The following is a 15,773-nucleotide window of genomic DNA, read 5'->3' as shown; positions in this document are numbered from 1 at the left end:
TAAATGCCCTTCGTCGGACATTAAACACGTTTATTCAGCAGTAATCTCAGTATACCGGGGACAGAACAACTAGAGGCTTCATTGACGTCATTACAGAAGAACCCACACACAGCAGAATTGTTCGTTGCACTACAAACTGGAAACGTTGACCACTTACTTTCACTGAACCAGCTGCTCTCTCGCAATACAAGAACTTCCGTTCAGAAAATGTTTTGCAGCTGAACGGTATCGTACCTGCTAGTGCGGGAGGAGGGGATGGTCGGACTGCTTAAAAGTAACCGTCTCCAAGCTTCTAGATGTTCTGTCTCCAGTATACAGGTTTTGATTTTATCGATAAATCTGCGAGTGAAACACGAGTGGGATTTAATTGACTATTACACGATTAGAAGAAAGTATATAAAGATTAGAAGTAACGAAGTACTCCAATACAATAAAATATTAATTGACTTACGAAAATACAACTGCCTTCAAATGTATTATTGTACCATCTCAACATTAAAAATATTACGCTAGATAGCAGTAGTGTGTTACGATTAGCTCTTTTTTTGTTATCAGTTGTGCTAACTATGGAATCTTCATTGAAGTTTGTCGACGGTTATAGTCAAGAAGGCTTTGTTGATTCAGTTTAATTTTTATTAAAACAGTTTCAAGTGTTTTATACTGAAATTGATGTGTTGATTCCTCCAGATCTGTAATCAGATTTAACATAGCACGTCAGGTTTTGCAGTTATGGGACTGTGACATTAATTCTAAATCTTACTATTCAGTATATACCTATACAGTAAAGCCAGAGATATAAAGTGAGGTTAGTTTTATCCGCACTGTTGCGGACTTACCCGAGTTGTTCTTTTTCAACTATAATGTATGTACAACTAAATATATTTGCATTTTAATAGGACTCTTTATCTCATTTGGTAATGAAAGGTATCGTCCATGTATACATATATTGATAATATTTTTCAATAAACATTTTGATAAAAATAATAATAAAAAATATGATAAATTTACTTCTTAATATTGCGGAATTAGCCGAGTCTTCCCTACTGTTGTTACGTAGTAGATATGAAATATTGATTTTGCAATCTGTATATAAGGTAGATTAGTTGTAGCCGAAGTCCCAAGGTCAGTTGCAGTTCGTAAGGTGGAATCGTAACAATCGAATTGTTAAGGCCTATGGAATATTTGACATCTAAATACTTTAATATCATGATTTAAATGTATAACTTTCGACAGTGACATTTCAGCTCTTCAATAGCAATAACATAGTAAGCTAGGTTATTAAATCTGTTTACATATGGCGATGTATGACGTCACAGGGACACGAAGAAACCGGAAGCATATGCTGTAAGCTTGGCGAAAAATCAAGTTGCAATGGAAACGAAATGGATGTAAAGAAAGACCGTGTGTTATTGCACTTAATTTATTGTTTTAAACGATAAATCTTAACCATAAGGCTAACTTATTAATGTTATGTATTATTATAGGTAATCGTGAAATAGTCTAAACAATAGTTATCACTTGTGCTATTGAATCAATTCAATGGTTGTATTATCTGTAGTAATGTCACGAGAGGTCTGAGATTTTCCGATAAATCTCAGACCTCGAGTGTAGGACTATTTCGTGAATAAAATAAAAATGTAAATAATATATCCCTAAAATTCGATCACAAAATGTTAATAATTGTATATTAACGAATACTTAACCTATTCAGACATTGTGAAGTTGAAATACTCGTACATGAATATCGATTACTGCAATAAAGAAATTCGATGTTATTATTCAGTAATGCCAATTGCGAAAAGCGAAATACAGGTTTAACAATGCTAATTACATGTACTGCACTTTTATCTTATTATTATAATAGAAATACGTTTTCATTATCTGCTGAAATCATAATTGAATTTAACAGTAACAGTGGGGACAGCTACATACCAATGCTTATGTATTCACAGCGAGACATGTTGCTACACAGTGAAGCCATCTCTGTATAGATAGGCCTAATTAAAACACGAATTTTATTACGCCATACGGAAGGCAGTTTGAACAAAGACCTTATTATTACTATGCAAGGTCTTTGGGTTTGATATGCGATGATGTTACATAAATTTGAACATCTGACTTTCTATTAATTGTTTAATTTCATTCACAAAATAAAAATTTTATAAGCTAAAATTATAGGTTAAGTTACTCGTACCTGTGGGAGCAGGACCAATGTCAGCTGTGCCTTATTTCGACCGTTACTTACAATCAGTGCTACACGAAAGCATTTTTTATAGCTCGACAAACGCATTCTCGCTGTAGTGTGTAACGGAACTAAAGCTGCATCTACACAATTCAGTATTCCAATCGCGTATGCGTGCAATCTGGGAACAATATTGAAAGAATCAAGTTTAAAAGGTACGTTCAATTAAGATGCATGAAGATTTTGTGTCTACTTGGTGCGCCGTTTTGAACGACGTCTTCACTGCGTAAATATATTAATTAATATTAAATATCAATCTTGCATTCATTCCTTTAAAGTTGAAAGAAAAGTTTAACCGTGTAGTTGCATCTTAATGTATTCATGATCATCAATTTACGGGGAAACAGTTGGCGACAACGACTAAACAAAAGAACGACTATGCGATAAATTGATAGCGATAAATCTAGCTGCAAAATTTATCGCAAAATGTGACTGTGTTTGGTTGGAATTCAAAATTTCATTACACTTCACTGGTCGAAAATGGAATGACGTCATATAAACGAAATAGCCTGCGATAATTAAATGTAAGGAAATTAACATATGAAAAATCTGCGTCAAAAAAGAAACCCAGAAGGGTTATGATATCAGTGATTTAAACGTTAAGTGTTTTGAGTTTAATATTAAAACATAAAATTGTACCAAGACAAAACTTTCATAATATAATTACTTTATAACGCTGCGTCCTATCCGGCATTCATGTGAAATTATTTGAGAATCAAACTGAAGCATAGGACGAATATTTTTGTGCAATGACAGGACCCTTAACTTGCTGTTATTCGCCACGACCCCACGAGCGTGGCCCATAGGTATAGCTAGTGCTGAGAACAGTAAACCACTTAGTTCCTCAGAGGCGATCCAGATTGCACCACTACAGGCAGTGGGTCTACATTACACATGTAATGAATGATGATGGATTGTTTGGATGTCGCAGGGGAAGCGAGTACCTGGGGAAAACTCAGTGTTGCCTGGACCACGGGCTTGCCCAAAACAAGTTATAAATTCAGGGAAGATCAATCGGGATTTGAACCCGGGCCCTCCGGCTTATAATCAGAGCGCTTGTGCCGTGACGTTTTCGATGAATTTATCTGTAGTAATCTCAGACCTCGAGTGACATTTATTAGAACTATTTCATGAATAAAATAAAAATATAAATAATATATCCCTAAAATTCGCTCACAAATTGTTAATAATTGCATATTTACGAATACTTAACCTATTCAGACATTGTGAAGTTGAGATAGATTGTATATCGATTACTACAATAAAGAAATTGGATGTTATTCAGTAATGCCAATAGCGAAAAGCGAAATACAGGTTTAACAATGTTAATTACACGTACTGCACTTTTATCTTATTATTATAATAGAAATACGTTTTCATTATCTGCTGAAATCATAATATAATTTGAACATTTCATAATATAATTACAAATAACCTGAATAATACATTAATTAAATGAAGAATTATTGAAAACGCAGTTATCAAATCTGAATGAAGTAGTGTAATTTTTTTCAGATACCCTACAATGGACATGGAATTAGAAGAAGATGTGGAAGTAGAATTTCACACTTTATTTAGTACTTCGTCGTTACATTACACACTACACCGAGAACTAAGAACTATGTAATATTCTGTGGAAACAGCTGTATAGCAATGCTTATATATTCACACTACAGCGAGACATATGTTGCTAAACAGTGAAGACATCTCTGTATAGATAATTAAAACACGTATTTTATTACGCCATACGGAAGGCAGTTTGATCAAAGACCTTGTAGGTATATTATAATATGCAAGGTCTTTGGGTTTGATATGCGCTGATGTTACATAAATTTGAACATCTGACTTTCTATTAATTGTTTAATTTCATTCACGTAATACAGATTTTTATAGGTTACAATTAGGTTAGTTACCTGTGGGCGCGGGACCATGTGTCAGTTGTGTCTTATTTCGACCGTTACTCCGTGTTACAGGAAAGCATTTTCCATAGATAGACAATCTCATTCTCGCTGTAATGTGTAACGGGACTGAAGCTGCATCTACACAGTTCAATTTTCCATACGCGTATGCATGCTGTCTGGGGAGAATATTGAAATGATCAAGTTTAAAACGTACGTTCAATTAAGATGCATGAAAATTTTGTATCTACATGGTGCACCGTTTTGAACATCGTCTTCACTGCTAAATATATTAATTAATATTAGCAATCAATCTTACATTCATTGCTTGAATGCATAATCTTGAAATAACAGTTTAACCGTGTATATGCATCTTAATGGATTCATGATCATCAATTTTGCGGGGAAACGGTTAGCGACAACGACTAAACAAAAGAACGACCATGCGATAAATTGATAGCGATAAATCTAGCTGCAAAAATTATCGCGATGCTTGATATCGATTGGTTGAAATTCAAAATTTCATTACATTTCATTGGTCGAAAATGGAATGACGTCATATAAACGAAATAGTCACAATCTATTTCAGCCGTGTAACCGTACTTTTGGCTGGAGTCTATTTTTTTTTTCAATTACAAAATTACAAATGAAAAGTAAAATAATTATCCTGAAGGATAGAAGTTTGTTTCAGGCAGTAATTCGCTGATATAGAACTGGGGGAGGAAAAATTAATTACACCCAAGCCGTGGAAGCGGAGCACCCCAGTGACTGAGGCCTTTCGAAGAGCTCTAAGTCCGATCACTTCAGTACTGATCGCACATTGGAGGGGATTCTGGCCAGGTTTCACATTACAATCGATTCACATAACTTTGAATTACGTATAAGAAAACGAGAAGAAAAGCACTGTCAAGTCGCAAATAGCAGACATAACGGCAGAAACCACTGTGGAGGATTTGACGGCATTTAAAATCGATAAAGTACAATCGAAAAGAAAATAGAGGGATTTGAGGCCCAAACAACGCTTAGAATACGTATATACGTGTGTATTAGAGTACACGCTAACGCTGTATATCTACTTCCATTATATTTTTCAAATCGTATTGCCTCGTTGCAAAACATTTCCGTGGGTTGCAAATTGGCTGTTTTTCATAGTTACTTGTCGTCGTTGTATGAGGGCTATCCGGAAACAAACTTTTGTTGGTAACAACGCCACTTTCTTGCACAGATGTAGCGTGGCTCAGTACGCAGTCAAGGTCGTGTCGCCTACTTCATAACGACCGTTAAAAGTGTGCTACGATTGAAAATCTCGCCACCTGTGAAGTATGGTCGATGATACGAGTTCTCTTAGCATGAAACATTAAAACTGTTGAAATACACCGTCAATTTATGAACCCTACGTAGAGACATAAAATTAGTCAATTGAGTGGGCCTATCAGAGAGCTGCATTGGAGTTAAATCGCTCGCTTGAACTCGATCGAGTTTCGCACCCTAGAGTGAGATACGATCGGTCGTGATACGCTCTTAATAATAGAAGCACAGTACAAGGTCATCTCACCGACATGTCTTATCTTGTATGGACGGCGACAGATAACATACACATGTGTTTTGCTCACACGGTAAAATAAGGCTTTATTTTCTGCGTTTATGACAAACGTTTAATGGAACAGTCAATGGAACGTACCGAAACAGGAACATGAAGTTATAAATAAAATAGTATGAAAAACTTCGATGTACAGTTATTATTGCTAATTAATAATTATTCAATACTTGATTTACCACATTTATAATATGATAGGTCCATACATAGTGTTCCGTCTATATACTACGACAATGTAGAAACGCTTTACAAAATATTATTGATATAGCAGTAGATTAATAACAATATTAGTACAGAGATAACGTCACAGAAAATATAATAAAACGAATAATCATGCTGCACAACTGTTACAGACGCAAAGATTGATACACTAATTATTAGATATTATTATATTATTATTATTATTATTATTATTATTATTATTATTATTATTATTATTATTATTACTAGAAAACTTGATACGGTTCTTGCATTATCGTGATATAATGGGTTAAGTGCTCCCAAATTTATCCGTTGGAGAACAACGAAAAAAATGTGTTCATTTGTCGCACCTACGTCACGACAGCAAGCGCACGTAAATTACGTATCGTATAAGTAGGATAAGAAGTTAAAATCTAGGCCTGTGATGAAACTGAAATATACTGTAAAGTGCGGAACACCTGACAATAAAGGAAACAAAAAATTAAAGCATGACATCAGCCCTATTTGTGATAACATTCAATAAAAATACTTAAGGAATGAAGATAAAAATAATAAACTTCTGTGTGTATATCTTGGTTAAAAATATTTATTTATTTATTTTGTGGTTAAGATCATCTCAGTTTACAGTATGGAAATAGCTAATTTCTGAAGAAATAGGGAGAGTGTGTACACCATGCAATATAGACTTACCGTCTTACTAATAAAAACTCTATATACATACGTTTAACTGTCTTATACTTGTACAGCTCGTTTATAAGTCGTGTGTAAATTCGTTACTAATAATCACTACATACGTCATGTATAACAGTATATACTAGACTGACTACTGCGTGTTCAGTTCAAAGTGTGTCATGGCTCGCTGTATGCCGTCATGTGGCTAACCGATGAGCCTAGAGAATTCAATCTTCCTACATTTCCACAGAGGCGTATTACCTATGTGCCAGAGTTGTTGCCTGGCAAGTACGGCGTTCATTCAGAAGAGTACTTACCGATACGTACCGTAACGCCGGTAGTGGCAGGAATGTGAACTGTTTGGAAACACGTAATGAGGTGAGTTTTTTCTTACTGTCGGGATATGGGGAGAGGGTTAACACGATTACTTACGTACAGTATTTGTTGACATTAACTTCGACGGTCAACATGGACACGGAGCATTTGCTTTGTGTTGTGGAATGTTGCCCTACGCAACCGATGATAACAAATACCCTGGGTACAACTTGCCCGCGCAAAACACAGTTCGAAAGAGGTTATGGTAGCACACAGACCGTCATCTGTTGCTACGACATTCAAATTATATCGTACGTTCTCAAGTTAAGATTGAACGCCTTGATTAATAGGCAACTTCTCTGACATAAAAGCTGAAACTCGCTTCAAATCGCTGACTCACAAAGAGTGACGTAATGACACACTTTGAAATGAACACCCAGTAGACTGTGATACTAGACTATGGTATGACTGTTACATACTCACAACTACGTCATAGTTTCGTCATTACTTCATTACGAAAGATAATAGAATATCTGATGTTCTCTATTGCATCCAGTAGAGCGCTCTAGTGTGCCGTGTTAAGTATCGATAGCATAACTGGCTCTGATCGATTACCACACTATATTTTGGTCAAAGCTTACAAGGTACAGCAATATTATTCTAATTATTCTGTGCTTTTTGGTTTGTTCTTCTGTGGTTACAAGGCAACCATCATCATAAAATGACAGTCGATACGAACATCTGTTAGAGGGACGGCCATTTTTTCTCTATATATAACACTTGAATAGGAGTTTCGTGTATATAACTACTGCAAAGCAATTCCCATTGTATAGTTACAGACTGTATACATCCATTGTAGGGCTGGGGACGGAGCGGTTCGGTTCGGAGAAGTTACTGTGACGTCATTACTCGGTTGAACCGAGTACAGTACCGAGTACAAATTTGTGGCGGCAGATTTAAAATTTAGATAGATTGAGTCGATTTTAGAATGTACTTTGAAAGTGAAACCAAGCGTGTTTTAAAAGCGTTGTAGTAAAGCGCTTTCGCTTTGCCAATTGACGAGAAAAAAATGCTTCTGTTCATTGAAAAATGGCGGTTGCAAATTTCATTTGCGTGATTACAACTATTTGCGGAATTATTTTGTATGAAAGGCCTATTTAACTTTCAGTGTTGTTATATATTACAGACGAAATAATATTTATAACATAATTTATAATACTAATAGCTAATAAATTAACATGTGAGGTAAACGTTAAACGCTGCAGCTAAGTAAAAAAAGAAGATAGAAAGAAACGGACTCCATGAAGCGCTGCCTAAAACACTTAAAAATAACACACAGAATTATTTATTATTACGAAAAGTGGATAAAATAATCAATAAAATGTGGAATCTTAAACTGAAGAACATAATGTTTATTTATTTTATAACATTACTAACTTTCAATACAACCATGTTCTCTTTGGTGAAGAGTAGGGGAGAGTCGGGTAGTATCGGACATCGGGTAATATCGAACAGTGAGTTTCTTTCATCTACCACATGATGATAGTACCTGATTAACATGGTTACGTTTCTGTGATGTCGCATAGAGAAACGTAACCATGTCAGTCAGGTACTACCATATGATGGTAGATGAAAGAAACGCACTGTCCAATACTACCCGATGTCTGATACTACCCGGCTCTAACCTAATGTTATTGATAAATTAAATTTATTAGGTAACATAATTCGTAGAAATGAATACAAATAAAATGATGATGATCATAATAATGATAATAATAATAATAATAATATTAATAATAATATTAATACTATTATTATTATTATTATTATTATTATTATTATTTTATTATTATTATTTACAGTAATATTTTCAGACTGTCAGTGTTTATTAGGCCCACTTGACAGGTCATATAATAGGATGAAGTACTCTTCAATACTAGAGGCCTTTCAGCCCTCCTTGGGGATAAGGAAATAATTTGTCCTGCAGCAGAAAATATTTAAATACAACAATACCTACGTTCTTGTCTGCTAGATTTAAGTAAAACACGTGAACTCTGTTTGAATATTTGAACTGACCGGTAACGGCTACGGTTAACCGAGTAACTTCGGTGCTCCGCTGCCAAGCACATAAACCGATAGAACCGAGTAACTCAACAGTTCTAATCGCTCCGTCCCCAGCTCTAATCCATTGCTTACGCATGATTTATTAGTAACGTTTTCTGTCTCAACTCTGCGTAAGTCTCGTATAAAAACTATACACGGTTTATTAGTATTACTACTCTACTAGCCGCACCCGTGCGCTCCGCTGCACCCGTTAGAAATAAATATAAAGTAATTTCATAATTAAAATAGGACATTTGATCCAGGGAACATTCGTGTTTGATAGAAGGATAAATCGTTTAATATGTTACTTAATTTAAATTGCATCCAAATAATTAAAATGCGATCATTTTGTTCCAGAGACCACTCATTGGTGCAATGACAATTCCTTTAACATGTTTCTAATTTTTATTACATGCAACCATAGTTTAATGAACATTGACATCATTTAGATTTAATGTGTATACTTTATTTTACAGTACTTGTTATAGGTTTCCATTGAATTATGGTAATAACTTAATTTTAGCCCTTGTTTTCTACGTATTCAGTAAATGGCGTTTGGCCGAGTATGGTTCTGAACCCTTCAAATAACTTAAATTATATTATATAATATTACTTTACATATATTATATTACATTACATTATATTATATCAGAAATTACTGTAATAACATTATATCATTATGTCCATATAGAGAAACTACACTTTCCAATGGTGAAATAATAATTAATTATACAAATTGGTTAATTTAGCTTCGGATATTACTTCATACAAACACATAAACATTCTCTGTAGGCTATCTTTCATAGCTTTCGATTGTTGCTGTCCAAGGCCCCTTATAGACGAAGTCATTTGTTTTTTATTTCATTATACGGCCTTAGATGGCAGTTATTTTAATTTTTAAAATTCATTTATCTCATTAAATATCAATCCTATCAAAATGTTTCAAGGAATAAAACTTATCGGAAATTATTTTTAAAGAAACATTTGTTATGCAACATTTTTCACAAAAATCAATCATAAGCGAGATATTTCGATTTATTTAATTCAGGCCCCCTTATAACTCCCCTTTTAAATAATGTATTTTTAATGCAATATAGCCTAAATTCTAAGTTACAACGAACTTAATTTATATTCTAAGTTTCATCGAAATCCGTTTATCCATTATCGCGTGAAAAGGTAACAAACATACAGACAGACCGATAGACATACAAACAAAAATTAAAAAAAAAGCGATTTTCGGTTTCAGGGTGGTTAATTATATATGTTAGGACCAATTATTTTTGGAAAATCGAAAATTACCAGAAAAATTTCGGCGACAGATTTATTATTAGTATAGATAAGGTAGCCTATTTCCTAAAAAATGTTGTGCCCCTAGCAAAAACTGGAATGACGCCCTTGCGTGTAGTGGAATGCGTGTGAGGGTGAATTTCCACCCTGAACATACGTCGCAACAAAACCCTCTCTCTATCTCTAAGATAAGAATTTTCCGGTAGTACTATTTTGTGTCTATCGACGAATCTGTGTGCCAGTGGGTGTGTTATGAATAGATGCAGTTATATTGTTAGGGTTCGCTTCGGAACCCCCAGGTAAACATTTAACATCGGTACACTTGTCCCCAGGGGGTTGTAATGGTAAATATAGCTGGATCCTTGTCTCTCAGGACAATTCATCCCCAAGGTCTCTCTAGTTCCGCTGCTGTTCCGGATCCCGTTCTACATTATACATAAAGTTATTGTGTCTCTCAATACGGCATAGTTCCACATATGAAACTAGTAAATTGGGTGCAATTGTGTTTCATTTGCCTTCAGGAATGTCATAAAAGTATAGCTTATATCATGTCGACGTCCATTGTCAACGGAGACTTGAAATGAGTGTGTACAGTACCTGTTGCTGTGTCGTCATGGCAATACTGACGTAAGAAACGCAATTACTGTCTCACGAATTCCGCAACTCGCGGACGGTTCATGATTCTCCACCAGACATGGATCAAATTAAGGAATAGATAAAAACTCCAATTGCACCTGCTACACCTCTCTCTATTGGAAAACGTTTCAAGTGTCCATTCCGGTTTCAGTTGCAGTTAAAAAATGTTAATAGTAGGCTATCCAGTTTCTTTAAACTAGAAACACAGTCTACTATATACAGTCGCGAAGCTTGGGGTGTTTTTTTTTGCAAATCTCGTGATAAAGCGCTCCAAGCGGTTAGCAACTAGAAACAATAGACTGTCCATGGTCGACTTTGGACTGTGTCGTATTTCTATCGAGTGCTAGCTCGTTGCGTATTTCACATTGATGATTGTGAAATGTTCGTTATTGGTTGTAATGAAAATGTTAATGGCTAAAATATAATAATTGGAATAATAATATGGGGCAAGGAGGAGACGTTTGTAGTGCTATAAATTGTAGCAACAGTAAGAGAAAGAGGCCAGATTTATCCTTTTTTCGATTTCCGAAAGATTCAGAAAGGTTCCTGGGTTTCCACAAGAATGCTGTGCAGAAACAAAACTCTTAATTTTGAAGTTCTTTGTGACTGTTAGAATACATTATATCCTTAAATTTCACAATGAAATGTTTCAATCTAACCGAAAGAACATTAGATACCGGTTAAAGTTCTGTCACTTAGGCTGCTAAATTTCCATAGAAATAAAGGTTATGTCTACTTTTTTTCAGAGGATATATTTTTAATTGTAGGTATTAATTTTGTTATAATTTTTATGTGTTATTTTACTAAAGACGTAGAAAAATTAAGTTTGTTTTAATGAAATTTATTGGTCACGTTTTATTTTCAATTCTGGTGGGATTATTATTGCTTAGACCTACTTTTTTCTTCAAAGGATATGTTTTTAATTATAGCTGTTAATTTTGTTGTTATTTTTATTTGTTGCTTTAATAGAGACGTAGAAAAAGTCTGTTACAATAAAATTTATTGATCACGTTTTATTTCCAATTCTGGTGTGATTATTATTGCTTAACCTCATCCCACTTTGTTAACTACGTAAGCCTACACTACAAGTACCGGTACACGTAAGTTACTCCATTAATTCATATTTCCATTATTATTGTAAAGAGAAATGCTAATTAATATTTATAGGTTTCATAGTTAATTATCGCTATAATCTTGAATGAGTGAAGCTATTATAGTAAATTTCAGTTCGTTTTGCACAAACAAAAATTATATTAACTTATTTCTTGCAGGTATTTTCGAGTTTATGGTGGAATTTAATATACTTCAATAAAATAATAAATTAACTTTATGCATTTAATATTTCAATAATGGAAGGAAGGTTTTAATTTTTCCAAACGAACACGACAACGAAAGTGTAACATATTTTGTCGTCTGCTAGGAGAGAGATCTGCGATGATGAGGCGATAGTAGCGATCCTAGTGGTGGGCAACTACCCATGTTTGCATTTTTACTACATATTGAGCTTCGCGACTGTATATAGTAGACTGTGCTAGAAACATATTTCTCTTATAAAGATCACGTTTTGTGAGCTCATACACTTGTCGACAAAACACAATAACAATGTTATCAAGATTAAACAAAATATTTTCTAATATATTTTATGCATTCCCAACAATTTAGTTTATCATGTAATCAGTAGAAACCGTAATCTTAGCCACTACTCTTTGAGGTTATGTGAGTACCGAGTTTATGCAATGAACTGACTTAACTAAGGGTAGTGGCACGTGGTGATGTACGACTTAAGATTACTCCCGCATCAAGGACGGGACTGTGTTGTGTAATACAAAAGAATAAACATAGAGTTTGCTGTAAACTTTTAATTTAAAATGTTACTATATCAAAGACTCTACACTTAACATGCTTAAGCCTATATATGTGTTACAAAAATCTTTGATGTATATTTTTAACTTAAAATGTTACTTTTTCATAGGTACCACTATTAATGTAATGTTTAAGCTCATATTACGGTAATCTTTGTTATAAAATTTTAATCTGGTACATCTGTGAAACAGGTATTGCCCTGAATGAAATGTTTAATAATAATAATAATAATAATAATAATAATAATAATAATATTTATTCTGGCGAAATTAAGGCCATCAGGCCTTCTCTTCCACTTAGCCAGAAACAAAAGAAGCTGATACAATTTTACATACTAATATTTAAAGAACACTAATAAAAATTTATATAGTCATACAAGCACAAGGTGAGTAAAATAATGCAAACATACTAAATAATAATTACAAAATAATATAAGGTTCGAAGTTACACTCAATGATTATGCAAGTGGTAAGAGAACCAATATTACAAATTACAAGAATAACAAATTCAAATGTAAATTATAAATATCCAATACTGAGGAAAATTACATATATACATACACACAAAGGAGAATTAAACCTGAATACTGGTCACGTGTTTAAACAATTTACTTTTAAATTGCAATATCGTTCGACAGTTCCTGAGGGAGTTGGGTATGGAGTTCCAGGAACGAATTGCTGTTACTGTGAAAGAGGAAGAATAGTGATCTGTTTTATGGCAAGGCATAGATAATAAAGGGTAATTTTTAGAACCAGTAGGCCTACCCAGGCTGTGATAAGAGGACAAGAAATTAAAACGCACCGAGAGATAGTTAGGCGAAGAAATATTGATGATGCGATATAGGAAAATTTGTGAATGGATATATCTTCGGTCCTGTAATCTTACCGATTGGAGCGTTTCAAGGGAAGGTGTAATGTGGTCGTACTTGCGGATGTTGCAAATGAAACGTATAGAGGCATTATGAACGCGCTGCAATCTTTAGGCTAAGTTAGAATTTAAATCTGTTAGTAGAATGTCGCAATAGTCAAAATGTGGCAGCACCAATGTTTGTATGAGAATTCTTTTTAATTAAAAAGATAAAACAATTTTTCAGGCGATTTAATGAATGAAGGATGGAGAAGACGGTCTTAAACTTATATTACAATAACCTATGCTGCAAAATTTATCAACAGTAATCTCACTAGACGTTTTGATTTATCTACAGAAAATCAAAACTCGAGTGGGATTTAATTGACTATTACACGATTAGAAGAAAGTACATAAAGATTAGAAGTAACGAAGTATTCCAATACAATAAAATATTAATTGACTTACGAAAATACAACTCTCTTCAAATGTATTATTGTACCATCTCAACAATTACAAATATTACGCTAGATGCATGCTAGATGGCAGTAGTGTCTTTATAGACACTGTAATGATTACCATTCAATAAATCTTAATATTAAACAATCTCTGATACGTGACTATCCATAATATCATATAGCAGAAGTTCTTTTTATCCTCTCAGAGCAGAAGCTATAACATAACCTAACTAATATACACAAGTGATAGAAAAGTTTTAATTAACGACGATGACATAAAAAATAAACATGAATAAGTTTAAAAGGAATAATTATTGAATGTACAATTTTCAAATTTGAATGTGGTTGGTGGTTCGATTGATGTTATATTGGACGTGTGCGTAATAGAAGTGGAACTCGTTGATTTAGGCCTACATAGTGTATTCAACTTATTCAGAATTTCCGAATGAATAATTTTAAAAGGAATAATTACTGAATGTACAATTTTCAAATTTGAATATGGTTGGTGGTTCAATTGATGTTATATTGGACGTGTGCATAATAGAAGTGGAACTCGTTGATTTAGGCCTACATGGTGTATTCAACTTATTCAGGATTTCCGAATGGTGCTCTTCATTTATTTGTAAATCGGATTTCGGAAGATGCATAGGTATGATCAGTGATTTTTATTAATTCTTGTTCTTGAATGCCAATTCGAGTCATATTTGAAACTGCTGTGGATCGACTGGAGTGGTTTGTAATTTTATATATATTTTTGACGTCCAGACCAGCGCAGTTTCAAATGTTAGCAAACAAAGAAACAAATGTTAGGGACGCGATAAAATTAAACAAATGCTAGGGACGCGATAAAATTGTGCGATAAGCAGCTATGATTGGTTGAAATACGTCCTTTCGTACCGTTTTATTGGTCAAAAGTAGTATGACGTAGTAAGAGTGTAATAGTCTTCATAAACATTGCTAAACTGAAGGATACTGTACTTGTTTAGGAGGAAGTCATCTGCGTGGAAAGCTAAATAAACTGCAAGGCCACAGGTCTAACGGCATCAAAGCTGGGTACTTGGTTCTAATGAGTGCACTGATTCCAAATTACATGTGACATGGCCATCAACACTTCACACTGGCTTCTTCACTAGTTCGTGATGAATATTATCAATGCCATTTTTCGTTGCTTATCTTAAATATTCACTCTATGGTTGTTGAATAGATGCCTTCAGATCAAAAATCATATTATCACTTGTTCAATTACGGTACACGTCAAAAAATCTAAAATTAAAGACATCTTTGCCTCATTTTATAGCCTTGTGACTGTCTTACATCAAAGGACATCTCTCGCCGCTGAGTGAAGAACAATGTCTCCCTTATGTCCCATGTTTATAACTCAATTTCTCTAATGACACTCTTTTTCCGTATTCTGCGCACTCTTCTGGATGGGATAGGCAATGTTTAGCATTTCACTTACTGCAGTTTAAAACTAAATTAAACCCACCTCTCTGCGGTATTTTTATCCTCCTTCGCCCAGAAGTAATTAGGATGAAGTTTTCGAAGAGCTCTGTCGCAGTTTCAATACGAAGCTCGACGCACAATATTTTTATTCTGTTCCGCGTGATGGGAAGGGGTGAGAGATGGAATAGAAGGTAACTTTTAATTTCCCTCGA

General features: G+C 34.2%; 1 protein-coding gene across 11 annotated transcripts in view; it reads right to left on the bottom strand.

The window, feature by feature from the left end:
• PlexB (plexin B) overlaps positions 1 to 15,773 on the bottom strand; it is a 1,260,445-nt gene that overhangs the window by 122,795 nt on the left and 1,121,877 nt on the right. The window lies entirely within an intron of this gene.

The sequence above is a fragment of the Periplaneta americana genome, chromosome 10 (genome assembly GCF_040183065.1).
Source record: "Periplaneta americana isolate PAMFEO1 chromosome 10, P.americana_PAMFEO1_priV1, whole genome shotgun sequence".
Classification (NCBI taxonomy): domain Eukaryota; kingdom Metazoa; phylum Arthropoda; class Insecta; order Blattodea; family Blattidae; genus Periplaneta; species Periplaneta americana.
The sequence above is the reverse complement of the archived record's forward strand: the minus strand, read 5'-3'. Positions and strand labels throughout refer to the sequence as shown.